Source organism: Triticum dicoccoides, chromosome 1A (assembly GCF_002162155.2).
Source record: "Triticum dicoccoides isolate Atlit2015 ecotype Zavitan chromosome 1A, WEW_v2.0, whole genome shotgun sequence".
Taxonomy (NCBI): Eukaryota; Viridiplantae; Streptophyta; class Magnoliopsida; order Poales; family Poaceae; genus Triticum; species Triticum dicoccoides.
Window position 1 is genome coordinate 491,615,829 of NC_041380.1, and position 13,038 is coordinate 491,628,866.

Sequence of the window (13,038 nt, forward strand, 5' to 3'; positions counted from 1 at the left end):
GGATAATAATAATAGTGCACGTGCATTGGACTAAGCTGGAATCTGGAAGCATTCAATAAATAGGAGAAGACAAGGCAATACGGGCTCTTTTGTCAGATCAACAATAATGCATATAAGAGCCACTTTAACAGTTTAATTAAGGTCTTCTCCTATCGACCCCCAAAGAAAAGAAAATAAATAAAACTATTTACACGGGAAAGCTCCCAACAAGCAAAAGAAGAACAAGAAATATTTTGGGGTTTTCTTTTTAATTACTACTACAAGCATGGAAATTAAAACTAGCTAAAAGCTACAAGTAATTTTTTTTGTTTTTCTTAAGGTTTATCAAACACACAAGAAGAAAGCATAAAAGGAAATGAACTAGCATGGATATTACAATGAAAAAGTATGAGTACCGACATCTAGCAATGAGTGTGTGAACATAAATGTAATGTCGGTGAGAAATATGTACTCCCCAAAGCTTAGGCTTTTGGCCTAAGTTGGTCTAATGCCACGGATGGCCTGACGTATATCCAAAGTTGTAGTTGGGGTCGTACTGAGATGCAAAAGTCATTGCATCGTGGGCTGCAGCTTGGAGGTGAGCTATCTCAGCCTTCCTCTTATACTCTTCTGCCTCCTCTTTGGTTATAAAATATCTCCCTTTTGCCTGAAAGTCAAAGAAAGTAGAAGCAGGGAGAGCGACGTGACAGGTGCGTCGTCTGTCAAAGATTAGTCGGTACTGGAGGAACTGATCGTTCCTCTCAACAAAATGATGACAAACCATAGCCTCATAATCCAAATAAGCAGGAGGCAACTCAATATCATCCTCATGTATGGTTATACTAAGAAAATTAGCTATACGGGTTGCATAAATTCCACCAAATAAATCTCCATTAAATCTATTATGATGCAACCTACGTGCAACAATGGCTCCCAAATTATAAGATTTATCTCCTAACATAGCACTCCTAAGAATACTGAGGTCAGGAACGCACATGTGACATGCTTCATCTTTACCATTTATGCACCTACCTATGAAGAGAGCAAAATAATGTATAGCAGGAAAATGAATGCTCCCTATGGTAGCTTGTGCTATATCTCTAGATTCCCCCACAGTTATACTAGCAAGAAAATATCTAAACTCAGATTTGCGAGGTTCACTAGTACTACCCCATTGTGGAAGTTTGCAAGCAGTGGTAAAATCCTCTAAGTCCATAGTATAAGCATTTTCATAAAGATCAAACAAGACAGTTTGAGAATTGCGTGAAGATGAAAATTCAAACCTCCTCACAAAGGAACTAGTGAGATAGTGGTACTGGCGGCACTTTTCCGCCTCGAAGCTCACAAGATTAGCGTTATGCAAATATGCATTAAATTCTTCCTTAATTCCTGCTCGATCCATGAAGTCCTCTGAAGGCCATTCACAAGTCTGCACTGGAGCGTCCCTTGGTGGCTCATCATCAGCATCACGCATTGCAAGCATGGGTCCTTGTTTCCTTGAAGAACCACCTTGGTACATTTTCCTAAACATATTTCTTCTTCTGAAAAATTTCTGAAATTTTTAGTAACTTCAAAATAAAAGTGAACCGAACTCAACAAAATTGATAGCAACTACTCCTACAAGTGCCTAGAGCCTATATCATGCATTAAAACTACTTGGAACCATATAAATTTGACATGCAAACTCAAGAACATGGTCACCTAGGCAGCACAAAATTGCAATGAATAAAGCACTAGAACAAAAACTAATTGGACCAATGGAGGAGTCACATACCAAGGAACAATCCCCCAAAGCAGTTTTGTGAGAGGTGCTTTGAGCAAGGAGATCGAAAATCGCAGCAAAATGAGCTTGGACTCGGGTTTGAGCTGGTTAATGGTGTTTGTGGGAGGAAGAAGAAGTGTGTGGGTGCATGAATAAGTGGAGGGGAGCCACCGTGGGCCCACGAGGCAGGGGGCGCGCCCAGGGGGGTGGGCGCGCCATGGACCCTCGTGGCCAGGTGCTTGCTCCCCCTGTTGTGTTCTCAGTGCCAGATATTCTCAAATATTCCAGAAAAAATCATATTTAAATTTCAGGGCATTTGGAGAACTTTTATTTTCGGGGTATTTTTATATTGCACGGATAATTCAGAAAACAAACAGTAATTACTATTTTTGCTTTATTTAATATAAATAATAGAAAGTAAAAAGAGGGTACAGAGAGTTGTGTTTTCTAACCTCATCCGTCTCATGCTCATCAAAAGGAATCCACTAACAAGGTTGATCAGGTCTTGTTAACAAACCCATTCCGAATAACATGGAACCGGAGAAATTTTGAATAACACTAGGTTACCTCAACGGGGATATGGACTTCCCCAACAATAAGAATATCAAATTTCTTCTTGACAGTAGGTAGAGGAAGTTCAAAACCTCCAAAAATAATTGATGAAATTTTTCCAATAGAATTGATACTATGGACTTGATGTTGTTTCCTCAGAAAGTGTATCGTATGCTCATTACCATTAACATGAAAAGTGACATTGCATTTGGTGCAATCAATAACAACCTCTGCAGTATTCAAAAAGGGTCTTCCAAGAATAATAGACATACTATTGTCCTCGGGAATATCAAGAATAACAAAGTCCGTTAAAATAGTAACGTTAGCAACCACAATAGGCACATCCTCACAAATACCGACAGGTACAGCAGTTGATTTATCATCCATTTGCAAATATATTTCAGTAGGTGTCAACTTATTCAAATCAAGTCTAGATATAAAGAGAGAGGCATAACACTAACACCGGCTCCAAGATCACATAAAGCAGTTTTAACATAGTTTCTTTTAATGGAGCATGGTATAGTTGGTACTCCTGGATCTCCTAGTTTCTTAGGTATTCCACCCTTAAAAGTATAATTAGCAAGCATGGTGGAAATTTCGGCTTCTGGTATCTTTCTTTTATTAGTTACAATTTCTTTCATATACTTAGCATAAGGATTCATTTTGAGCATATCAGTTAATCGCATACGCAAAAATATAGGTCTAATCATTTCAGCAAAGCACTCAAAATCCTCATCATCCTTTTTCTTGGATGGCTTAGGAGGAAAAGGCATGTGTTTCTGAACCCAAGGCTCTCTTTCTTTACCGTGTTTGCTAGCAACAAAGTCTTTCTTATCATAACGTTGATTCTTTGATTGTGGGTTATCAAGATCAACAGCATGTTCAATTTGTATATCATTATCATTGCTAGGTTGAGCATCAACATGAGCATCATCATTAAAATTATCACTAGTTTCATGTTCATTACCAGATTGTGTTTCAGCATCAGAAATAGAAATATCACTGGGATTCTTAGGTGTGTCAGCAACAGGTTCACTAGAAGCATGCAAAGTCATATCATTTTTCTTTTTCTTCCTCTTAGAAGGACTAGGTGCATCTATATTATTTCTTTGAGAATCTTGCTCAATTCTCTTAGGGCGGCCTTCAGGATACAAAGGTTCCTGAGTCATTTTACCAGTTCTAGTAGCCACTCTAACAGCATAGTCATTATTCTTACTATCCAACTCATTGAGCAAATCATTCTGAGCTTTAAGTACTTGTTCTACTTGAGTGGTAACCATAGAAGTGTGTTTACTAATAAGTTTAAGTTCACATTTAACATTAGCCATATAATCACCCAAGTGTTCAAGCATATCAGCATTGCGTTTTAATTCTCTACCAAAATAAGCATTGAAGTTTTCTTGTTTAACCATAAAGTCATCAAACTCATCCAAGCATGGGCTAGCAAACTTAGTAAATGGGATTTCAGCTTTATCATATCTATAGAGAGAATTTACCTTTACTACCTATGTCGGGTTATCAAGACCATGTGTTCCTTCAATATGCGGTAAATTAAGACCATGTATTTCTTCAATAGGAGGTAAATTCTTAACATCTTCAGCTTTAATACCCTTTTCTTTCATAGATTTCTTTGCCTCTTGCATATCTTCAGGACTGAGAAATAGAACACCTCTTTTCTTCGGAGTTGGTTTAGGAATAGGCTCAGGAGTTGGCTTAGGAAGTGTCCAATTATTTTCATTTGTCAACATATTATTCAATAGAATTTCAGCTTCATCCGGTGTTCTTTCCCTGAAAACAGAACCAGCACAACTATCCAGGTAATCTCTGGAAGCATCGGTTAGTCCATTATAAAAGATATCAAGTGTTTCATTTTTCTTAAGAGGATGATCAGGCAAAGCATTAAGTAATTGGAGAAGCCTCCCCCAATCTTGTGGGAGACTCTCTTCTTCAATTTGCACAAAGTTATATATATCCCGTAAGGCAACTTGTTTCTTATGAGCAGGGAAATATTTAGCAGAGAAGTAATAAATCATATCCTGGCGACTACGCACACAACCAGGATCAAGAGAATTAAACCATATCTTAGCATCACCCTTTAATGAGAACAAAAATATTTTAAGGATATAAAAGTAGCGAGTTCTCTCGTCATTAGTGAACAGGGTGGCTATATCATTTAATTTAGTCAGATGTACCACAACAGTTTCAGATTCATAGCCATAAAAAGGATCAGATTCAACCAAAGTAATTATATCAGGATCAATAGAGAATTCATAATCCTTATCAGTAACAAAGATAGGTGAAGTAGCATAAGAAGGATCATATTTCATTCTAGCATTCAGAGTTTTTTGTTTAAGCTTAGCTAATAATTTCTTAAGATCACTTCTATCATTGCAAGCAAGAAAGTCTCTTTTAGTTTATTCATCCATAACATAGCCCTCAGGCACAACGGGTAATTCATATTTATTAGGAGCGCCTTCATCATTACTTTCATCAGTATTTTCAGTTTCAATAATTTCATTATCTCTAGCCCTAGCAAGTTGTTCATCAAGAAATTCACCAAGTGGCACAATAATATCAAGCATAGAAGTAGTTTCATCATAAGTATCATGCATAGCAGAAGTGGCATCATCAATAATACGCACATATCAGAATTAATAGCAGAAGCAGGTTTAGGTGTCGCAACCTTACTCAAAACAGAAGGTGAACCAAGTGCAAAGCTAGATGGCAGTTCCTTACCTCCCCTCGTAGTTGAGGGATAAATCTTGGTTTTTGGATCTCTCAAGTTCTTCATAATAATAAGCAGGTATAAATCCCAAGTGACTCAAAGAATAGATCTATGCTCTCCGGCAACGGCGCCAGAAAATAGTCTTGATAACCCACAAGTATAGGGGATCGCAACAGTTTTTGAGGGTAGAGTATTCAACCCAAATTTATTGATTCGACACAAGGGGAGCCAAAGAATATTCTCAAGTATTAGCAGCTGAGTTGTCAATTCAACCACACCTGGAAACTTAATATCTGCAGCAAAGCATTTAGTAGCAAAGTAATATGATAGTAGTGGTGATGATAGTAAAAGGTAATGATGGCAAAAGTAATATGTTTGGTGTTTTGTAGTGATGATAACAATAGCAACGGAAAAGTAAATAAGCGAAGAACAATATATGGAAAGCTCATAGGCAATGGATCGGTGATAGAGAATTATGACGAATGCGGTTCATCATGTAACAGTCATAACCTAGGGTGACACAGAACTAGCTCCAATTCATCAATGTAATGTAGGCATGTATTCCGAATATAGTCATACGTGCTTATGGAAAAGAACTTGCATGACATCTTTTGTCCTACCCTCCCGTGGCACCGGGGTCCTAGCGGAAACTAAGGGATATTAAGGCCTCCTTTTAATAGAGTACCGGACCAAAGCTTTAACACATGGTGAATACATGAACTCCTCAAACTATAGTCATCACCAGGAGTGGTTCCGATTATTGTCACTTCGGGGTTGCCGGATCATAACACATAGTAGGTGACTATAGACTTGCAAGATAGGATCAAGAACTCACATTTATTCATGAAAACATAATAGGTTCAGATCTGAAATCACGGCACTCGGGCCCTAGTGACAAGCATTAAGCATAGCAACGTCATAGCAACATCAATCTCAGAACATAGTGGATACTAGGGATCAAACCCTAACAACACTAACTCGATTACATGATAGATCCCATCCAACCCATCACCATCCAGCAAGCCTACAATGAAATTACTCACGCATGGCGGTGAGCATCATGAAATTGGTGATGGAGGATGGTTGATGATGACGATGGCGACGGATTCCCCTCTCCAGAGCCCCGAACGGACTCCAGATCAGCCCTCCCGAGAGAGTTTAGGGCTTGGTGGCGGTTCCGTATCATAAAACGCGATGAATCCTTCTCTTTTATTTTTTTTCTCCCCGAACACGAATATATGGAGTCAAGGTTGAGGTCGGTGGAGCTCCAGGGGGCCCATGAGGCAGGGGGCGCGCCCCCCACCCTCGTGGCTAGGGTGTGGGCCCCTTTCGTTGATTCTTTGCCAGTATTTTTTATTATTTCCAAAAATAATCTCCGTAGAGTTTCAGGTCATTCCGAGAACTTTTGTTTCTACACATAAATAACACCATGGCAATTCTGCTGAAAACAGCGTCAGTCCGGGTTAGTTCCATTCAGATCATGCAAGTTAGAGTCCAAAACAAGGGCAAAAGTGTTTGGAGAAGACAATGGTGGTGTGTGAAGATATTCACTAGGAAGACTATGACATGATAAGGCATTCACATGAAGACTGTGGAGTGTGAAGACATAGTTGTTTCATAGTTTCCTTTTATTCTTTGTCGAGTCATAGGAACCACCGTACTATTAAGTGGGGTCCAAGTGAAGAAAGTCAGAGTGACTGATGTGATGCTCAACCAAATCGTATGTCTTTGAGTGAAGACAATGAGAGCAAATCTTGTCCAGAGCTGGATGAGTCAGCCTTACTTGTAGCCCAAGTCAAGCTGCCGCGTGTGTTTGAAATCTAACCGTTGGACATGTGTCAGTTCCGTAGTGACCCAGGGTCATTTCAGAAAAATTAGGTTGGGTTGCCTCCTGGCTATAAATAGACCACCCCCTACACCATAAATTGGTGGCTGCTCAGAGTTAGTGCATGGCTTTTGTCGTTTGAGAGCAACCCACCTCCTAAGCATTTGAGAGAGAGATCCTTTGCGAGGACAAAGCCCTAGACACCCAGAGCCAAAGAGTGTTAGGCATCACTGAAGTCTTTCTGTCTGCGTGACTTGAAGACTTGTTACACTAGAGGACCGTGAATCCTCCAGCCGGTTAGGCATCGCGTTCTGATCATCCAAGAGTCATTGTGGATCGCCGGTGAACGAAGTCTGTGAAGGTTTGGAAGTCTACCTTGAAGACTTACCAGAGTGATTGGGCGAGGACTGGGTGTCCTTATCTCAAGTGGAATAAGGTGAAGACACGGTCTTCTGAGTTCAATCTTAGCCTCCCTAACCAGATGTACAGTTGTCATAGCAACTGGAACTGGTCTACCAAATCCTTGTCTTCACCAAGCAACTGGTTCTATCCTTCACTTCCCTTTACTTTACAGTTTGTCTTCATGAAGTCATCGCTTGCCTGTATCATCTGATTGACTTCACTGAGTGAAGAATATTTACTATTTGGCTTCATACTATCTTCCATCCTGATCCATACTACCTAGCTGCTGATAGTCTTTGTGCTTTCACTTCATTGCTTACTTGACTATGGCTTGTCTAGTGTAGTCTACCTTCCGCTGCATATCAATAGGTTCATTTCTACTGGTTGTCTTCAAAGCCCCCGTGTTTTGAAGACTTTCTTAAAAATCTTCTATTCACCCCCCCTCTAGTCGATAACTAGCACTTTCAGCGATGACTAGGTCATCTATATATGAGTATACTGACTGAGGAGTCAAATGAAAACATTTGATCATAGGTCATACTCATCGTTTAAGCACAAGTGAGGTTACCAGTTTTACATAAAGCATTGATGTGTTCACACCATTAGAATTGCTTTAGCTCAATTTTTAGAGAAAAGCTCCTCCTATATGTGATATCCCCCCTAAGAGGGATGAACTAACCTTGGGTTTTGTCGATTATGACTTCATGTAGATGTTAAAGATGTGGATGCTCAATGTTGATGTAGATCTTTTGGAGCAATCCATTGGAGTGTTGCACTTTCAATACCTACGTGGGTTAGTCCCACAAGGAACATACAAGGATATCCATATACATACAGTGAAACAGACATATGATGGTGTCTATGAAAGCATTAGGTTACCTTGTCCCTTGTCTTGCCAACAAGAGGGTTTGCGACTCTATGAACTAGTGCAAGATATGAAAAATTATTGCACATGTCCTTGCCAAAATGAATATGAGTGAAGTATGTTGGCGGAGTCACCCTCAAGAACACTCTAGTTCTTCTTTGGGATCCACATCAACTTGATGGGAATCCCTGGAGTTGTACTTGTACTTGATGAATTAGAACTTGACGTAGTCTTGGGAACCCACTTGACCATGGCCTTAGGAGCTTCTTCAAATGAATCAATCTCTTCTTGAAGCTTGTACTTGCCTTTTAGCTTGTGGTCTTGTGGTGGAAGATCATCTTGAGCTTGTGTTCCCTTGAAAGAAGTGGGGTCATACTTCTCTTATAGAGGAACAAACTTCGTCTTGGGATATTGATCTTCTTCCCACTCAAATCCATTTGCATTGAACTTTCGTTCAAAACCAACACCTTGATTCTTCCAGTGCCTTCCTTGCTTGCGTACAATTTCCTCAAATTGCTTACTCCCGACAAGGCTCTTGTAAACACCTTTCTCTATAATTCCCTTCAATAAGCTATTTTCTTGCTCAAATGTAACTTGGCTAAGAGAATCATTTGTTGAATCAAGAGAACTACTGGAAGCAACAATATTGGATTTAACATAGTTATTGTTAGTACCAGAGGAAGAATCTTTCTTATTATTGTTGCTAGATTTCACTTGTGGCATATAAATAGACAAGAGGAGACGTTTGGCAAGGAGGAGCTCTTCTTTCGAAGATCATCATTGATAGCTTTTAGGAACTCATGTTCTTGCTCTAAATTTAGCTTCTCATGAGTTCTTTTGAGCTCTCTATGATCCTCTAGAGTTGTTTCGTGAGCTAACTTAAGAGTGTTTAGTTCTTTAGTTAGATGCTCAATCTCCTTCTTATCATTTTCATTCGTTTCATCTTGATTAGCATGATCATTAGCAAGTTCATCATAGTTTTCATCTCGGTGGGACCGACTGGAACAAATCGGTGGGACCGATGTGCTAGGGCCTAGGGCAAACATCAACTTGGTGGCACCGATTTCAACAATTCGGTGAGACCGAAGTGAAGCAATAAGGCAACAGGGAAAATGTCAAGCCAACTCGGTGAGAATGATTGCATAACTCGGTGAGACCGAAATAAATGCAACAAGTCACAGAGCATTGGCAAGGCCATCTCGGTGAGACCGAGACCCGTATCGGTGTGACCGAACTGTTTAGGGTTTCTGGTTGTGGCTATGTCATATGAACTCGGTGGCTCCTGATAGAATGTATCGGTGGGGCCTAGTTGGAGTTTGGGGTTTTGACATATTTGGAATGAGAAAGTGATTGAGGGATTTGGAGCAATATCACTAAGCATTTGAGCAAGCAAACCATTAAGCAACACCTCATCCTCTTTTAATAGTATTGGCTTTCCTATGAACTCAATGTGATCTTGGATCACTAAAATAGAAATGAAGAGTCCTGAGCTTTTGCCAATATGTTTCCTTAGCATTTTGAGGGGTCCACATCTCTAGTCCATGCCATGCCATTCATTAAACTTTCTAAAATATTAAACTTGAATAGATATTATTTCAATGAGCTATATGTTGTTATGAATTACCAAAATCACCCAGGGATTAGTTGCACTTTCACCAAGGTCGACCCCGAGCCACGAGAAAGCGTCCAGGAGCGCCAGCGTGGTCGTACTCATCGCCCTTGCCGCTGGGCCGAAGATGAGGAGCCTCCTCAACACCGTCTGCGCCGTCTTTCTCCGCCACGGCCATCGATCGCCATCGTCAAATCCGTCATCGTCACGCCGTCCCCAAGCCCGCTGCCCCCTCCAACTAAACCGATGTGAGGCCCCCTTCCGTTCCCTCCCCCCCTCGCGAATCCCAGCTGTTTGGGAAATGTCTCCTCACGCTCGAGCCCATGGCAAGCTTGCGGTTGCCGTGGCGCTGCCCTTGCTAGCCACGCCCTTGGTCGCACGCTCGCGACCCCTAGCCACATCTGGCCGTGCCCCGCCACGTGCCACTAGCGCCGTCGCACCCGGTCGTGCACATCTGCGCCCCATGCCCGCTCACCACCGATGCACGTCCGACGCTCGCCCGCCCACACCTGCTGCCTCCCCGGGCCACGGCCAGGCACGCGCCCGCACCCCCTATTGCCCTGCCTGCCTCCGCCACTGTAGTTGTCGCGCACGTCTGTCACTCGCCCCGCCCCCACGCGTGCCCCGCCACACCTGACCACGCCGGTCGTGCTCGCCGCACCTCCCCGCTTGCTGTTGCGCTCCGTCGCACCCTGCTTCCCCCCGACACACCGGAGTCCGCCCACCGCTCCTCGTGCTCATTAGGGCTGACACTACTTGGGTCGCACCCTGATTTTCCCCCGGCGCACTGCGAGCTGGCCACCGGCGCTCCTTTGTGAGCAAGCACGCGTGCGAGCCCAGCCATGGCCAGCTTGGGCCTCTACCCAGTGGAGGCCCCTGTTTTAGTTAGTGGGGCTAACCCGAATTAGTATTAGAAAAAAACTGTTACAATTGTTTTAGGAGTTAATTAAATCTACACCACATGACATGTGGGTCCATTAACCCAGTTGACCAGTCGAACTTTGACTGGTCAACTTTTGACTAAACTGCTGACTAGACCCATGGACCCCACTGTCGTACTAATGGGCTAGGCAGTTGTATGTATAAAAAGTAATTTGGGCCTTTTAAATTAATTCTAGAAAATCTTTAAAACTTTGGAAAATCGTATAAAATAAACCGTAACTCGGATCGAAATAATTTATATATGAAAAATGACCAAAAGAAATAAGACAAATCCGGATGTGCCATCCACATACCTGTCACATGCCTCTAACACTGCAAAAGATGGAACCTTCCCCTCTGGTTTGTGTGTCCTATAACTGCCTAAAGCCGAGAAATATTCACAGTTATTTTCCCGCTTTGTCTGTAGCACGTAGCATTGTGTTAGGTCACCACTAGCACAACGTGTTGCCATGTTGTGCTTTGTGATGTATTTGATTGCTCTTTTATTTATTGTGTTCCCCTCCGTTACTCTTTTCTGGCAGACCCGAAGACCGATGTTGTTCTGGTGATCGACTACTTCACCGTCGAGGGTCAGTATCTATCTGCATAGCTTCTAGGCAAGCAAACCCCGCTTGATCATTCCTATATCGCCCATTCTTTCTCTCTCATGCTTGCATTAGATTTTGCTGTTAATATTTGATAGCTCCTATTATGATGCATGGCTTTCTTTTTAACCTGCTGTTGTTAATTTACCTAATATCCTATATGCTTAGTATAGGTTGGTTAGTGGTCCATCAGTGACCCCTCACCATTGTCCTTATTGCCTCACTTTGTTACCTGGTGACTTGATCAATGTGATCAATGACTAGAGACCGACACATCACCGGCACCCCCCTTAGTTGTATGACCCTACAGAACTACTATCGAGTGCTGAGGGCGACACCTCGTACCCCACTTACGATGATATCTCTATAGTGTAGCACATCAAGAGTGGTAAACCGAGGGTGATTCATCTTTCACCACCTCCGATGATGCCTTTGTCATGCAGCCTCTCAAGTGTGAACCCATTGATAACCCATAAGTATAGGGGATCAATTGTAGCTTTTTTTTGATGAATAAGAGTGTCGAACCCAAAGAGGAGCTAAAGGTAGGATTTATATTCCCTTCAAGTTCTGTCGACCACCCATACAACTCTACGCACACTTAACATTCACTTTACCTAGAACAAGTATGAAACTATTTTGTAGGTGTGATGCTAGATCAACTTTGCAAGAATAAAACTAGGAGTACTTTGCAAGATAATAATAGTTAGTTGTTCAGTAGAAAGATTTTTTATAACACAAGAGAAGTATTTTCTCCCTAGGCAATCGATAACTAGACCGATAATCATTTTTGCAATTTTATATGAGGGGGAGACATGAGCTAACATACTTTCCGTACTTAGATCATATGCACTTATGATTGGAACTCTAACAAGAATCCACAACTACCAAAGATCATTGAGGTAAAACCCAACCATAGCATTAAGTGTCAAGTCCTCTTTACTCCCATGCGCAACAGCCCCCTTACTCGGGTATAGGCTTATGTCACTCTCGCCACCCACCATAAGCGAATTATGAACGTATTGAACACCTTGCAACGGTAATCTCACATGCTTGCGCGACACGGAGGGCACCATAGGACAACATGAAAATAAAACATACAACTCAAACTAATCACGGTCATCAATTAACCCATATGACAAAACAAATCTACTCAAACAACATAGGATGGGAATACATCATTGAATAATAATATATAGCATTAAGCATCATAGGATGGCATTCGAACTCTCAACCCCAACAATTATAAGGCCCCTAAACTGACCACACTAACCAACTAGCCAAGCATCTCGTTGTGTATGCTGCATTTCTTTTCTGCATATATGTATAGTTTGCTTTGAATCTTTTTTGTATGTTAAAATTCAAGACATCCTCTGTAGTTACCACGATGCTTATGATCACGTTAGCATGCTGCTCATGCTAAATTTACCATATCCAAAGTTTTGGAGAACCATATTTTAGGCCCGATAACTTCTGCGTTAAAATGTGGTAAATTGCGTTGCCTAGGACTGGTAACTTGTGTACCTCAGACCTGAAAACTTTGGACATGATAACTAGCATGCCATCATGTCCAAACATACCCCGATAACTTTTGTGTAACTAACATGGTAAATTAAGCATCGTAGACTTGATAACATACACACAACACCGTGATAACTTTGACTCAGATTTTTTTTGCTGAAACATACCTCGGTAATGTCTTTTATAAAAAGCGGGATCACTTACGTATCATAAGGTTAGTAACTTATGTACCATGGTGTCCCCCAAAACAGTCATCAAAATAATACTAACATGTG